The sequence below is a fragment of the Lampris incognitus genome, chromosome 3 (assembly GCF_029633865.1).
Source record: "Lampris incognitus isolate fLamInc1 chromosome 3, fLamInc1.hap2, whole genome shotgun sequence".
NCBI classification, from domain to species: Eukaryota; Metazoa; Chordata; class Actinopteri; order Lampriformes; family Lampridae; genus Lampris; species Lampris incognitus.
In genome coordinates, this window is record NC_079213.1 from 22871539 (window position 1) to 22887585 (window position 16047).

Consider the following 16047-nt stretch of genomic DNA (forward strand, 5'->3'; position numbering starts at 1 on the left):
GTTGTCAGAGCTATTGACATGCGTGGCTCTTTGTGATCCGATGTTTAAGAAGAAGACAAGATGCAGAGCTAATTAATGATGCACAATCGCCACCAAGTGCACAGTGGGGTTTACAACAGGTGGTCTGCGTGTGTTTATTGACAGTGTTGCATGTGAATTTAATCGATCAAATGACGGACAGCCTTTAGATTTTTCCGTCATTGTTAAAAAAAATCGGTCAAAGACGGAAAATACTCGGTTAACGCGACCCCTGCCTTGATGTTACTGTCGCTTACAGTGGCACAATAGTCTTAAATACACGGGAAAAAAAATGCACTTAAGTGTTTTACAATAAATTTCCTCCCAAGAAAACACAGAAACATATGCGCTTGCTGAGCTGAAACTCGGCGACAGCCACTGCCGTGACCCGGATTCGAACCAGGGTTGCTGCGGCCACAACGCAGAGTACTGACCACTATACGATCACGGCGGATCAGTTAACTGGCAGTCTTCACACCTACTCATAACTGTACACAAGACAAACTGTGTTTACCCTCCAGATATTGGCTAATCATGACTGGCTTAGCATTTTCTGCTCAACACTTCATGAATCAAGAGAACAGCTAATACAAGCCATATCACCCGCAACAGGCGGAGGTTTGCTAACCCACGTTTGCCAAGTTTACAAATACCAGCCCTGAGCGTACAATAGAATTTTGGAGCTCTGTGTGAGACTTTGACGGATATGAGAGAACTATTTCCAAAAAAGTGGGGATGCTCAGAAACACCGTTCAGAATCTCCATTAGCCCTGTGTTTCAACATGAGGGTCGGTATGCAGCAGTGGAAGGAGATATTCAAGATAGCTTTATTTTAAAACCAAACTGCCTAAAAAAAAAACATGCAGACTACCTACTTGACGGGTGAAAAGTCATATCTTAAATCTGCATACGGCACTGATGAAGGATCATTGGCCTATGGGTACAAAATTGTGTTCCCATACCGGGAGTTGAACCCGGGCCGCCTAGGTGAAAACCAGGAATCCTAACCGCTAGACCATATGGTACTAAAGCCTATTTTACCACCGACTGTTTCTGCGGCCAACTTGTCCAGTACTAATCGTCTGCCTGAGGCGCAAGCATGTATGGCTGAATCTCCACGAAGTTTGCTCTAACGCTAACCATCTTGATGCACACTGCTCTTTCACGGGGCAATCTAGCGTAAGCAGCGGTGATGGGCGGGGCTCGAGGCCTGTCATATGTGCATATTCATAGATCCTGAATTTCTCAATCAGGGAGAAAGAATACATGAACTTCCCGCCCATTTTCAGAGTTTTTCTTCATTCTTACGTTTTAGTTTGGGAAATCCATGTTAAATAATGAAATATTCATCTCAAGAGTATTTTCGAATTATAAAACATGTCATACACAACTACATGTTTCTCTCTCTCCCTCCACTCAACTGCAGGTAAACTGACGTTTTGAGGAGTGATCGGTCAGAGAGGCAATTTAGACATGGTTTCTATCATCTAAAATGAGGCAACCAGGACGGGAACTTAGAACCTTTTGATCTCTAGGCAGATGCATTATCCATTACGCCGCAACGTGTACTTACATCTGTTCAATTCCATTCCTTCATATTAAGCACACACATCCTGCATGGGACAAGATACTTGGTATGTGGTAGCTCGATGGTACCTTGACGTTGCTTCAAACTGTCGCTTACAGTGGCACAATAGCCTTTAGTACACGGGGAAAATGGCACTGCAGTGTTTTACAACGAATTTTCTCCAAAGGAAAAAACACCTACTCTTGCCAAGCTGCCACTTCGCAACCTGCACTGCCGTGACCCGGATTCGAACCGGGGTTGCTGCGGCCACAACGCAGAGTACTAACCACTATACGATCACGGCGGCTCAGCTAACTGGCAATCCCTAAACATACACATAACTGCCCACAAGCCGTACACAAATCGCCATACACAAGAATGTATTTCTCACCTCCACAACTCAACTACAGGTAAACTGACGTTTTCAGGAGTCATCGATCAGAAAGGCAACTTAGACACGGTTTCTACCATCTGAAACAAGATAGCTTGGAGTCAACACTAGAACCTGCTGATCTCTAGTCCAATGCCTTATCCGCTACGCCTCTAGGCAACTATACGTGGATACATCCGCTCAATTCCAGTCCTTCATATTACGCACATACATCCTGCTGGGACAATATACTTTTAGTTGGTATGGGGTACCTCGATGGTACATCAATTTATCACTTGCTGTGGCACAATAGCCTTTACTACACGGGAGAAAAAAATCTTACTTGGGTGTTTTACAATAAATTTCCTCCCAAGAGGACACACAAAAACCTGCTGTTTGCCAAGCTGAAACTTGGCGACATCCACTGCGGTGACCCGGATTCGAACCGGGGTTGCTGCGGCCACAACGCAAAGTACTAACCACTATACGATCACGGCAGGTCAATGGAGTGGCGATTTTTACACATACTCATAACTGTAGACAAGACAATTTGTGTTTACCCTCCAGATATTTGCTAATCATGACTGACTTACCATTTTCTGCTCAACACTTCAAGAATGAAGAGAATAGCTGATACAAGCCAGGTGACCAAGCGCCAGCATATCACCCACAACAAGCTTGAGATTTTCTGACACACTTTTGCCAAGTTTGCTGAGACCAGCCCTGAGTCTACAATAGAGCTTTGGAGCTCTGTACGAGCCTTTGACCAATGGGAGTGAAGGAATTCGAAAAAGAGGGCATGCGCAGAACCACCGTTAAGAATGTTCATCAGCCCTGTGTTTCAACATGAGGGTCGTTAGGCACAGTGGACAGAAATATGCAACCGAGCTTTATTCTAATATACAGCTGTCTGTAAGGCCAAGGAGACTACCGATTTGACAGGTGAAACGTCAAATTTTAAGTCTATGTACTGATGAAATATCAATTGGCCTATGGAGAATAAATTACCTTCCCATACCAGGAGCTGAATGCGGGCTGCCTGGATGAAACCAGGAATCCTAACCGCTAGACCATATGAAGTCTACATCGCCTTCCACTGTTTGACTGCAGCCAACTTGTTAAGTACTAATTCGGAGCTGCATGTAACATTTTTTTTTAAATTTCCTTACACAAATCTCTGTCTCAAGAAACAAACGTACCATATTCTTCAAGTGTGTTTCCATCTATCATTGCCAGTGACTGTCGTAAGCACTTAACGATACACCTTTGGAAACAATGCCTGATCATGGGCCCCACATTTTTACCAGCACCGCTTTAAAGTCGCCTTGTTGCTAATCTTCTCAACAATCACACAAGTTCTATTTGCCAGAAACTTTGCTTCGTCTGATGATGAATTATGTAGCCATTTATCACCTCCACAAGCAGTGAAATATCAAAACAGAGGGACACTACCAGGAGCCTGATCTAGCGACCACAGGTGGTGAGACAAAATCCAGTACACTTCAATTTGGGCTTTACATGATCCCCTGATACTCCACGACGACAGTGTGGTCGAGATATGGTGAGCTATGAATGGCGAGATAGCGACAAAGCTCCTGGATGTTTTGCCAAGGAAACTTGAAATGTTTCCAGGTCATTGGAGAGTATAGTGGAGGTGAATGTATGAATTTGAAAGTCATGGAAACCTCATACCACACAGAGTATCTCTTTCTCCCTCTGAAAATGAAGTACAGTGAGGGCCACCTCGCTCTGACATCCCGGCGAGTTTGAATTTTAGACTACTGCCAATGAGCCAGTTTCCAGGCAAACTTGGTTGGTTATCAACATAAACAGATATTACACGTAATATCAAAATCTCAGCCAGACGGAAAAAATCTCTCTACAAGCTTTGATTAGACCTCTGGTATGCAATTAGGTAATAAAAAATGTTACAATGTGAACACACTGAATCATCATACCAGATATTATTGTATGTTTCATAACCATCTCTGTGTCAGCCACTGCCTGTTACAAGCTAACAAACAAGATAAACAAATAAAAGATGCTAACTACACTTACCATTCTGATTCATCTGCTAGTCGCAGATTCTGGCGCGTAACAGAGTCTTGAGTCTGGGTCTGACTAAGGCTCAAACATGTATGTCTGAATCTCCCCAAAGTTTGCTCGGACACTAGTCAATTTGATGCTTATCACTGTTTCACCTGTCAACCTGGAACAACCAGCAGTGGTGGGCGGGGCGCGAGGCCCGTGATATTTGCATATTCATAGATCCGGAATTTATCAATGAGGGAGAAAGGATAGATGAGCTTCCAGCCCCTTTTCAGTTTTTCTATTCTTACTTTTTTATTTGGGAAAACCGTGTTAAACAACATATTAATCATCTCAGGGTATTTTTGAATTATAAAACATGTCTGGAGGGGTACTTTAAGCTTCGGTGAAATTCTCTATTAAAAAACCATTTGCCGAACACATAACAAAACCACATATTTCTCCCCTCCGCTGCAGGTAAACCAATGTTTTGAGTAGTCATTGGTCAGAGAGGCAACTTAGACATGATTTCTACCATCTAAAACATGCTAGCCAGGAGTCGAACCTTACGACGCTTATTCAGGTGAATTAACCATTACGCTACTAGGCCACAATGTATAGTTGCATCTGCTCTACTTAATATTATGCACACACATCCTACCTGGGACAAAATAGTACTTCCAGTTGGTATGTGCTACCTTGATGGTACCTTCATGTTACATCAACCTGTCGCATACAGTGGCACAATAGTCTTTAGTACACAGGGGGAAAGTTGTTGTTTCAGTGTTCTACTATGAGTTTTCTCCCAAGAGGACACAGAAATACCTGCTCTCGCCGAGCTGAAACGTCGCGACATCCACTGCCCTCACCCGGATTCGAACCAGGGTTGCTGCAGCCACAACGCAGAGTACTGACCACTATACGATCACGGCGGGTCAGTTGACTGACAATCTTTACACAAACTGCACAAAAGACAAATTGTGTTGACCCTCCAGACACTGGCTAACCATGACTGACTTCCCATTTCTACTTGACACTTCCAAGAATAACGAGAATAGCTGAAAGAAGCCAGGTGACCAAGTGCCAGCATATCACCCGCAGCATGCTGAGGCTTTCTGACCCACTTTTGCCTAGTTCACTGAGACCAGCCCTGACTAGGGATGCCCCCCGAAACCCGGTTCTAAACGGGAACCGGTTCTAAATTAGTAAAAACCGAAGCATTTTTAAGATCCGACGTTTTCGGTTCTGCTATCGGTAGTCAGTAGGTACTCGAGAAATCATGGAGTGAGATTTATATTGTGGCAATTGTGTTTTTCAAGGAATTTAAACATCGCGAACATAATCTTGTTCGCCGTTTTCTCCATCTCTCTGTCTCTCTCTCTTACTGCGCGAGGGTCGGGGCTGTGCTGTGCTCCACACACTCGCTGACACACGCACAGACAGCTCTGCTCAAGGGCTCATCATGGCGGAAAGAACTAAACGTTCAAAAGTTTGGGTATATTTTTCAAAAGTCGATGACAACAACGCTCGTTGCCACAAGTGCAACAAATCATTTGCCAGTAAGGGTGGCAATACAAGCAATCTGTCGAAACATATTTTGTCGAAACATGGTATTAATCTGAAGAAATGCGGAGTTTTCGACTGCTTTGCTCGTAGTGTTCCATCCACATCCACTGCAGGTAAGCCGTATGAGCCATAGATACGGAGTTAGCTAGGCTAATAACGAATTATTACGAATAGGCCAATAAATAAAATATAATTGCTTAGCTAATTGTTTAGCTACAAATATATAAGCCATAGATACGGAGTTAGCTAGGCTAATAACGAATTATTACGAATAGACTAATAAATAAAATATAATTGCTTAGCTAATTGTTTAGCTACAAATATATAAGCCATAGATATGGAGTTAGCTAGGCTAATAACGAATTATTACGAATAGACTAATGAATAAAATATAATTGCTTAGCTAATTGTTTAGCTGCAAATATTTGAAAGATTTCACAACTTTTTGTAGATTGTCAGGCTGAGGCTGCAGCCACCATGTCCCAGCCCACCCCTCCTCCCTCTACCACCACCGGTCCCAGCCAAGTCCAAAGTCCCTTCACGCTAGCAGCTAGTGGAAGGATGACGGAGGATAGGGTGAACGAGTGTCACAGGGCTGTGACCCAGTTTGTTGTCAAAGGCCTGCACCCCTTCTCTACAGTGGAGTCCAAGGGCTTTAGGTAACAACTAATCAGTCAGTGTATATTGAGTTTTTTTTAATACATAGTTGTCAAAAAGGGGAGCAGCTTTGTTATATGTTATTGAAGCAGCTATTCCCACCACTCCACACAAATTTACAATAATTCAATCCTTTCTTTACTTTAGGGAGATGACCAATGCTCTCAACTGCAAATATACCACTCCTTGCAGGAATGTCCTCAGTAACACACTGATTCCTGCCTGGTATAATGTTGAAAAGGCCAATGTTATCGCAGAGCTTAAAGATGTGCCAAAGTTAGCCATTACAACTGATGGGTGGACCAGCTTAACTCAGGACCACTACCTCACGGTTACAGCACATTACACAAGCCAAGGCAGTGTGAAACAAAAGGTGCTTAAAACCAGAGCTGTTTACCAGGCACAAACAGGAGATGTAGTGGCAGAGGAGATCACGGAAATTCTTGGAAGAATTTAGCATAGAAGTTGGCAAGATTGTAGCAGTGACAGTCGACAATGCTGCTAATATGGATGTTGCCATAAGGAAACTCCATGTCCTGAAGATCGGATGCTTTGCTCACACACTGAACATAGCAGCGCACAAAATCTATCAGATCAGTGCCATTGACAGGTGGGCAGGAAGAATCAGGGCAGTGGTTGTCTGGATGAAGATGTCATCCATGGCTAAAACAGTCCTGAAAGAAAAGCAGCAGCTCCTAGGTAAGAAGCCAGTTCAACCTATTAAAGCATTTTTTTAAAATTCCCAATCAAATTTTAATTAATTTAATTATATATTCAAGTGTGCTGTGATGAAAATTTTGTTTGTTTCAGACCTTCCCCAACACACAATGATCCTTGATGTGAAAACAAGGTGGAATTCTCTCTTCCTTATGGTAGAAAGATTCATGGAGCAATACCCAGCAATCCAAGCTGCATCCATGGACCCACGACTCAGGAAACAAATGGAAAAGGACAAATTGGGCCGGCTGAAAGATGAGGATTTCCAGAAGGCTGAGGAGTTTGTACAACTCATGCGTGTCATGTACACATCCAACCTGTGCGTCTCCAGTGAACAAACTCCCACCTGTGGCCAAATCCTCCCGATCCTCAGGAAACTTGAAGACCATTTCACAGTGCAGGAGGAAGACACACTGTTTGTGTTGAGCATTAAAGAGAAGGTTTGGGGGAATCTCTCTGGACGTTACCAGGAAGACACCATCCAGGCCTTCCTACTCGAGGTGACAGCGATGGACCCCAGGTTCAAAGGGCAGATGGAGAGTGATGCCACCTGGGACCGGTTGAGGGAGGCAGCTGTAGCAGAGGAGGAGGGCCACACAGGAGCAGGGCCACACAGAGGAGCAGGACCACACAGACACAGACCAGCAGCAACAGGAGTCAGAAGAAGAAGGAAAGGAGGAGACAGCCACTCCACTCTACAAACCAAGGAATGCCTTGGAGGAGCTGTTTGCTGATGAAGACCTGGAGCTGCGGACCACCATGCGGCAGAACACCTTGTCCGTCAGTGAACGAGTTGATCACGAACTCCAACTCTACAAAGGCCTGCCTTCCATCCCCATGTCAGAATCCCCTGCTTTGTAGTGGTGGGAAAAGAGAGGTACTCTGCCCTTGCTGACACAGCTTGCAACCACCTACCTCTGTGCCCAAGCCTCCTCCACCCCCAGTGAGAGGGTCTTCTCTACAGCCGGGGACACTATAAGTCAGGAGAGATCACGACTCCTGCCGGAGAAGGCAGATTTGTTGATTTTTCTGCAGAAGAACTGTTAGGATAATGTTCTAGGTTCTTGTTTGTTTGAACTTCCGTTAGCCTTTTGCTTTAAAAATTTATTTTTAATATTTTTTTTTCTTTATCTTTATCTACTTTTATTTTTTATCTTATTTGTTGTTGTTGAATGTTGATTATAAAGTCTATAATTCAGATGCATTTAAAACATTGCTGCTGCTGTTGCTGCTGAATAAATAATATTTGTTTATATTTATATAAAGTTATATAATAGAATAATAAAGCAATGTCGATTCTGTTCTTAATTAAGTGTTTTTTTCTTGCATAATAATCAAAAAGAACCAATAAGAGTATCGATAAAGTACCGAACCGATAAGCAGTACCGATAAGAGTAGTAGTATCGATAAAATCCTAACGATGCCCATCCCTAGCCCTGACCACACAATAGAGCTTTGGAGCTCTGTATGAGCCTTTGTTGAATGGGAGATAATTATTTCCGAAAAGAAGGCATGCACAGAACCACCGTTAAGAATCTTCAGTAGCCCTGTGTTTCAACGCGAGGGTCGTTAGGCACAGTTGACACTGATATTCAAACAAGCTTTATTTTAAAATCGAGCTGTCTATAAAAGCTAAGGAGACTACCCATTTGACAGGTGAAATGTGGGACTAAATTACATCCCCATACCGGGAGTTGAGCCCGAGCAGGAATCCTAATTTCTAGCACTGCCAGCCAGTTTATGTTTGCAGCAGCCTTTCATGTACTAATCGGGAAATGCATATAATCTTTTTGTATTTCCTTAAACACATCTCCATCTCAAGAAACACACGTAGCCTATTCTTCAAGAGTGCTTCCATCTATCATTGCCAGTGACTGCCCTAAGGGCTTAACTATACACCTTTGGAACCAACGCCTGATAATGGGCTCCCAGCACCGCTTCAAAGTCTCCTTGCTGCTCATCTTCTCAACAATCACGCAAGTTCTGTTTCTCAGAAATTTGCTTAGTCTGATAGTGAACTATGTAGCTCTTTATCACCTCCACAGGCATTGGGATATCAAAATGGAAGGACTTTCCACATTAGCAGCCTGAACATGTAGCGACCACAGTTGGCAAGACAAAATCCAGTATACTTCAATTTGGCCTTTACAGGATCCCCTGATACTCCACGACCACAATGTGGTCGAGATATAGTTAGAGAGTTTATATGTAATATATATATATATATATATATATATATATATATATAAAATCACGGATACAGGAAAAAAGATTTGAATACATTGCAGTACAGGCCTGTTTCGTGCGTCTTGCACTCATCAGCTGCTAATGTGTTAGCAGCTGATGAGTGCTGATGATAACACATTAGCAGCTGATGAGTGTGAGACGCATGAAACAGGCCTGTACTGCAATGTATTCAAATCTTTTTTCCTGTATCCGTGTTGATATTCCCGCTCCTCATTAGCTGAGCACTCACAACACCATTGATGGTTTCGGAAAAAAAACGAAACCGTCAATGGTGTTGTTATAAGTGCTCAACAATCAAAATTTTTTTCCCTGTATATATACGTCTATATATATATTGAACCTTGTCCTTTCTGCCCACTAAACACACTGCTGCAAGATTTCTGTGAAGTTAAATAAAAAACAGGCCCATTCTGTTTGCATTGAGATCAGCCCACAGGTTTTGATATTGATTGATTGGTTGAACATGAAACCCTCCCTGGACCTCGCTCCATCTCGGCCGTCTCCAAAGCACTGCATGTTCTCTCGTCTTCTCTCCTGTTGCACATTCACTGGGCTGACAGAGTCGAACCTTCGCTATCTGAATTCTTGTCGGACGCATCGGTGTGATCCTTCTTGCCTTCCTCGTTCATTACCTGGCAGCTTGCCCTCCGGCTCACGGAGGAGGTTGGGGCTGAGTGACAGCTAATATTCTCGCCCCTGACATTCGTTGCCTCCCTTTTCTCCCCCTCTCCTCTCCATCACTTCGCTCCTGCGAAGTAAATAAGCGAGAGGATTTCACCGGCTGCCGACTCACTTCGTAACGCACTTTGTCCCTCATCCGGACGAGCTGACTCCGAAACAGCTGAACAAGGCCGGGCTCCTCCGAAGCACCTTGTTAGTCTCTCGCCGACCTTGGCTGTCACCAGCAAGTTTTCATTAAGGAGCTTTTTGTTTATTTATTTAAAAAAAAAAAGTGGCAAGCATGAAAAACGGGAATGTGGGCATGTGCGTGTGTGTGTGTGTGTGTGTGTGTGTGTGTGTGTTATGCGTGTATTGTAATCAAATGTCTTGTGATCGGTTCACATGAGAGACTGTCGAGTGCAACATCTCGCTTCAAAGTGAGCGGATGAATCTAAACACATCAGGTCTCGAACATTGGCGCCCCACATGACAAGCAGTGAGCGGCTTAGTATGCGTCGGGCAGCGCAGCACGAGCCTCTGGGATCGGGGCTGTTTAAAACGTTCTTAAAAACTAAAGGAAAACTTTCACATTAACTTTGGGGAACTATCAAAGAAAGTTGAATCAGTTCATCTGGACTCAACGTTTATTGAGAGAAACGTTTCATCGCTCATCTAAGTGACCTCTTCAGTCTCGACTGACTGCAGGTGTCCCCACCCTTATAAACACTGGCATAACGACTGAAACCAACGATCGGTTTCATATGCAAATAGGCGTGACCATTAACTAGATTTTCATGGCCATGTGTACTATTCACTGAGGATTAGGGAATAGTTGCACTCTCAGCATTATAAAATGGTGGCAGATGTACTTTTAGCCCCCCCCCCCCAGTTCAGGGATGATCATTCCCTCTTCACACAGATGGCCTCTTTGACTCTCCGTTCAAACCAGCGTCCTTCCCTGTCAAAGATAGATGTGTGAATAGTGAAGTGTACAAAATGTCTTGATGCGTGCTCAATAATCCAGGTCAGAAAATCAAAGAAGGTTGAATCAGTTCATCTGGATACAACGTTTATTGACAGATACGTTCCATCACTCAACTAAGTGACATCTTCAGTCTAAACTGACCGCAGTTCAAATATGGGTGTATCCGATCATGAAACTGGTCATTGGTCTCAGTCGTTATACATCCGTCGCCATTTTACAATGCTGTGATTGCAACAATCCCTAATCCTCTGTGACTAGTACACATGATCAATGGTCACACTGATATTTGCATGTGAAACTGGTCGTTAGTTTCAGTTGTTAGGCACTGTATTGTTTATATGGGGTGGGGGTACCTGCAGTCAGTTTAGACTGAAGATGTCACTCAGCTGAGTGATGAAACGTATCTCTCAATAAACGTTGTATCCACATGAACTGATTCAACCTTCTTTGAGTGAAGAGTACACTTTGTGAATAGTACATATGACCATTGAAAGTCTAGTTAATGGCCATGCCTATTTAAACAGACTGCATTTATATAGCGCTTTTCTAGTCAACTGACCACTCAAAGCGCTTACAATGTATGCCTCACATTCATACACTGATGGCAGAGCCTGCCATTGCGAAGTGCCAAGCTGATCATCAGGAGCCGTTGGGGGTTCAGTGTCTTGCTCAACGACACTTCGACATGCTCTCTGAAGGAGCCGGGGATTGAACCAGGAACCTTTTGATTGCTGGACGACCTGTTCTACTTCCTGACCCATGCCGCCCCACTCTGTAAAATTCAAAATGATGCCCAACAGTGTTTCAATGATGTCTGGCATTAACACAAGTTAACCTGTGTAGAAGTGATTAGGAATATTACAACTTTTGCATATGAATATATGAATATGAACATGCATATTTGCATATGAAAGCAATCGTTGGTTTCAGTCGTTATGCAACTGTATTGTTTATAAGGGTGGGGATACCTGCAGTCAGTTGAGACTGGTGAAGTCACTTAGATAAGTGATGAAATGTTTCTCCCACTAAATGCTGTGTCCAGATGAACTGATTCGCCTTTCTTTGATTTTCTTACCTGGATTATTGAGCATGCATAAAGACATTTTGATGAACTATCTTGAGGGTAGTCCTATGATGGCCTGGCAGCCTGTCCAGGGTGTCTCCCCACCTGCCGCTCAATGACTGCTGGAATAGGCCCCAGCATCCCCGTGACCCTGAGAGCAAGACAAGTGGTTCAGATAATGGATGGATGGATCTTGAAGGTCAAACGATATACACAACACTGCCAGCGAAATGGCACCTCTGCATCACCAAAATTTCCCCATTGCAGGATGGGAGATGGCTTTTTTTCCCCCCAGATGTTGCGATGCCACACATACCGTAGGGTAAAAATTCGTTTTGCAGGTTCTTACACTCTGGTGAGGACAGAACCAGGCATGGCGAGATGTTTATCATGCAAAATACGAGTTAGATTCGGTCCTTCCCACCATGCTCCCTCATAAATCATTAAGGGACTGTAACAGTAGACGGATTACCTCCTTGACCAGACATTTAAACCCCATTAATACATGATGCAATGTACTGTGTCGCTCGATGGAAGGCCAGGCTACATTGTTAGTCACTTTTAAAGGGTACAAAGAGCAACGACTCTGGTGTGGGTCTGTTGTGAATTCAGCTGCTGGTTGAATGCAAAGAGTAATTGAAGTATTACAACAGCTCTGTTTTTATTTTGTTTGTTCTGAGCTACAGGGGTTGCACATTTTTGCATATTGCTGCATTAGGAAATAACAATATGAATGTGTAGATTTTAGATGAAATGCAATATTTGTATGTACAGTACGTGTGAGGTTCAAAAGATCAGCCAGGTCCTGCATCTGTATTTGGGTATATAAGCTGGATGGTCTCATGGGGAATGCATAAGATGTATCCCCCATGCTTGTCTTTTCCGAGTGTCTTCTTGTTTCCAGAGAGGCCTTGGATCACAATGCAGTGTGCACATGCCCAAGAATGCAATGAGCCATCTTGCAATGGACAGCATTCGCTTCTGTAAAATGTCTACTGTCAGGAGCTGCATATTACTTGCTAAACAATTTCTTTTCCAGCAGTCCCATCAAGGTTGCCAACATGTTATTCTAAACCATAATACACGTGCTTTCACTTCACTCCAGCTGTAGTTTGGCAGCGCCTGGTTTTGTTAAGTTTGCATTGGGATGTCTTTAACAAATGTATTTGATTTTTCTGTTATTACTTTTTCTGACTATTGTCTTTTAGGACTGGCCACCACTACTGATGAGCTCAATACTACGCACGCACCACGGTTTGGCCTTCACACCGCCGCCTGTCGAAAATATGCTTATTGCAAAAACAGGCGCAGGGCAAGAGGTTTTAAGTAGGGGGGCTGCCAACTATAACGAGAAGTATTGTGGCGAGCCGGCGTGGAAGAATGAGTGGAGAGGCAGAGATCTCTTTTTAATCGCAACTCCAGCGCCCCCATACACCGCACGACCCCGGGAGTGATCTTTTACTGACGCCGGCTAGAATGGACCAGAACTTGACGTAACGTAACGAGTACCCACCCCCACCCCTATTTCACAAGTGCCGACAGTCCCAGTCACGGTCCTACAGTCAGTTAGTCAGTAAACGGTCTCCTACTTAGTCTGAGTCGAACCCCCAAAACAACAACACAAGAATAACCACAACACAAACGCCACATCATTAAGACACAATTTAAAATCTAACATGAACAGCCCCATCAGCCATTGCGCTCTCCCAGCGCAGTATGATGTCATTGTTGTTTGTAAGGTGCGTGTGAAGATTTGGAATGAATGAACGGAGTGTTTACTCACTTTAATATTAAAAATGTACATTCCATGCAGCCGTATACCACTGTTTGGTTTTGTTTTGTTTTTTTTTATTTTGTTTCTTTTCTGCATTTGTACGTTAGGAAAAGTTAGGCATACTGTTGGGTCTAAGACGTTACACAGCCACCTGCCACAACTGGGGGGGGGACTGCACCCACCACTAGGGGGGCTGCAGTCCCCCCTTCCCGCGCTAATGTGCAAGAACCCTTATCCATCAGAAAGCCGCCAGCACAGTGGTGGCTTGGATGGAAGGAGTCAGAGTCACACACACACACACACACACACACACACACACACACACACACACACACACACACACACACACACACACACACACACTTTCCCCTGCCCGGATACCTAGAAACTGGAGCTGGTTTTAGTGTTGCTGTTAAAAGGTTGTGATGGAGCACGGCACTAACTGACTGCAGCAGGTGAGTAGTTTAGTGTCCATTTGGAGACTTCTGCAGCACTCTGAGGGCTTTTTTTTTCTGGACTAAAATTTGTGTCACAATGCCACTGACTTTAAATTACGTGAATTTAATTTTTATTTATAATCCATTAGTCCCCTTTTCAAAAGGAAATTGTGTGTGGGGGGGGGGGTTACGTTGATAATTATGAAAATGACTTTCTATTACTCAAAATTACGAGCTCTATTTAACCTTTCGGTGAATGTACAAGCCTCAATTGGGAGGGGGAAAACACACTGCCTCCAACCAAACAGAAACCAAAACATTTTGTCGAGTCTGTTGTCCTTTGTGTTTCTTATAAAGCAGTCATAAAAGGCTGGATTAGTACCCATAGGGGCCCCTGGGCACTGAAGCTCATACCCCCCCACACACACACCACGCCCACCCACGCCAGTCAAACTGGCATGCCAAATCCACCAGACCATAATCAGAATCAGAATCAGAATACTTTGTTCATTGGTCAAAGGCTGAATAACCAGTCCAGCTGAGCAGGTATGCCTATACAGTTCAATAGACCACGTCCTGCCATTTCACTCACAAATCACAAGACAAGGAAACAATGGATTAACTCGTCCCAAGGCAGTGTATGACTCTAGACTATGGCAATATTTGTGTTCTTGGAAAACCACCCAAGCAGACAGCACACCAGTTATTACTGACACATACACTACCGTTCAAAAGTTTGGGATCACATTGAAATGTCCATATTTTTGAAGGAAAAGCACTGTACTTTTCAATGAAGATAACTTTAAACTAGTCTTAACTTTAAAGAAATACACTCTATACATTGCTAATGTGGTAAATGACTATTCTAGCTGCAAATGTCTGGTTTTTGGTGCAATATCTACATAGGTGTATAGAGGCCCATTTCAAGCAACTATCACTCCAGTGTTCTAATGGTACAATGTGTTTGCTCATTGGCTCAGAAGGCTAATTGATGATTAGAAAACCCTTGTGCAATCATGTTCACACATCTGAAAACAGTTTAGCTCGTTACAGAAGCTACAAAACTGACCTTCCTTTGAGCAGATTGAGTTTCTGGAGCATCACATTTGTGGGGTCAATTAAACGCTCAAAATGGCCAGAAAAAGAGAACTTTCATCTGAAACTCGACAGTCTATTCTTGTTCTTAGAAATGAAGGCTATTCCATGCGAGAAATTGCTAAGAAATTGAAGATTTCCTACACCGGTGTGTACTACTCCCTTCAGAGGACAGCACAAACAGGCTCTGACCAGAGTAGAAAAAGAAGTGGGAGGCCGCGTTGCACAACTGAGCAAGAAGATAAGTACATTAGAGTCTCTAGTTTGAGAAACAGACGCCTCACAGGTCCCCAACTGGCATCTTCATTAAATAGTACCCGCAAAACACCAGTGTCAACATCTACAGTGAAGAGGCGGCTGCGGGATTCTGGGCTTCAGGGCAGAGTGGCAAAGAAAAAGCCATATCTGAGACTGACCAATAAAAGAAAAAGATTAAGATGGGCAAAAGAACACAGACATTGGACAGAGGAAGACTGGAAAAAAGTGTTGTGGACGGATGAATCCAAGTTTGAGGTGTTTGGATCACAAAGAAGAACGTTTGTGAGACGCAGAACAAATGAAAAGATGCTGGAAGAATGCCTGACGCCATCTGTTAAGCATGGTGGAGGTAATGTGATAGTCTGGGGTTGCTTTGGTGCTGGTAAGGTGGGAGATTTGTACAGGGTAAAAGGGATTCTGAATAAGGAAGGCTATCACTCCATTTTGCAACGCCATGCCATACCCAGTGGACAGCGCTTGATTGGAGCCAATTTCATCCTACAACAGGACAATGACCCTAAACACACCTCCAAATTGTGCAAGAACTATTTAGAGCAGAAGCAGGCAGCTGGTATTCTATCGGTAATGGAGTGGCCAGCGCAGTC

The 16047-nt window shown here is 43.6% G+C and overlaps 3 non-coding genes across 3 annotated transcripts; all 3 read right to left on the reverse strand.

Annotated features, from left to right (window-relative positions):
* Window positions 1–397: 397 nt before the first annotated feature.
* Window positions 398–469, reverse strand: trnah-gug (transfer RNA histidin (anticodon GUG)). Its single transcript has one exon. It is a non-coding gene; the product is annotated as a tRNA-His (tRNA).
* Window positions 470–971: 502 nt separating this feature from the next.
* Window positions 972–1043, reverse strand: trnae-uuc (transfer RNA glutamic acid (anticodon UUC)). Its single transcript has one exon. It is a non-coding gene; the product is annotated as a tRNA-Glu (tRNA).
* Window positions 1044–1817: 774 nt separating this feature from the next.
* On the reverse strand, window positions 1818–1889 carry trnah-gug (transfer RNA histidin (anticodon GUG)). Its single transcript has one exon. It is a non-coding gene; the product is annotated as a tRNA-His (tRNA).
* Between the last annotated feature and the right edge of the window lie 14158 nt (window positions 1890–16047).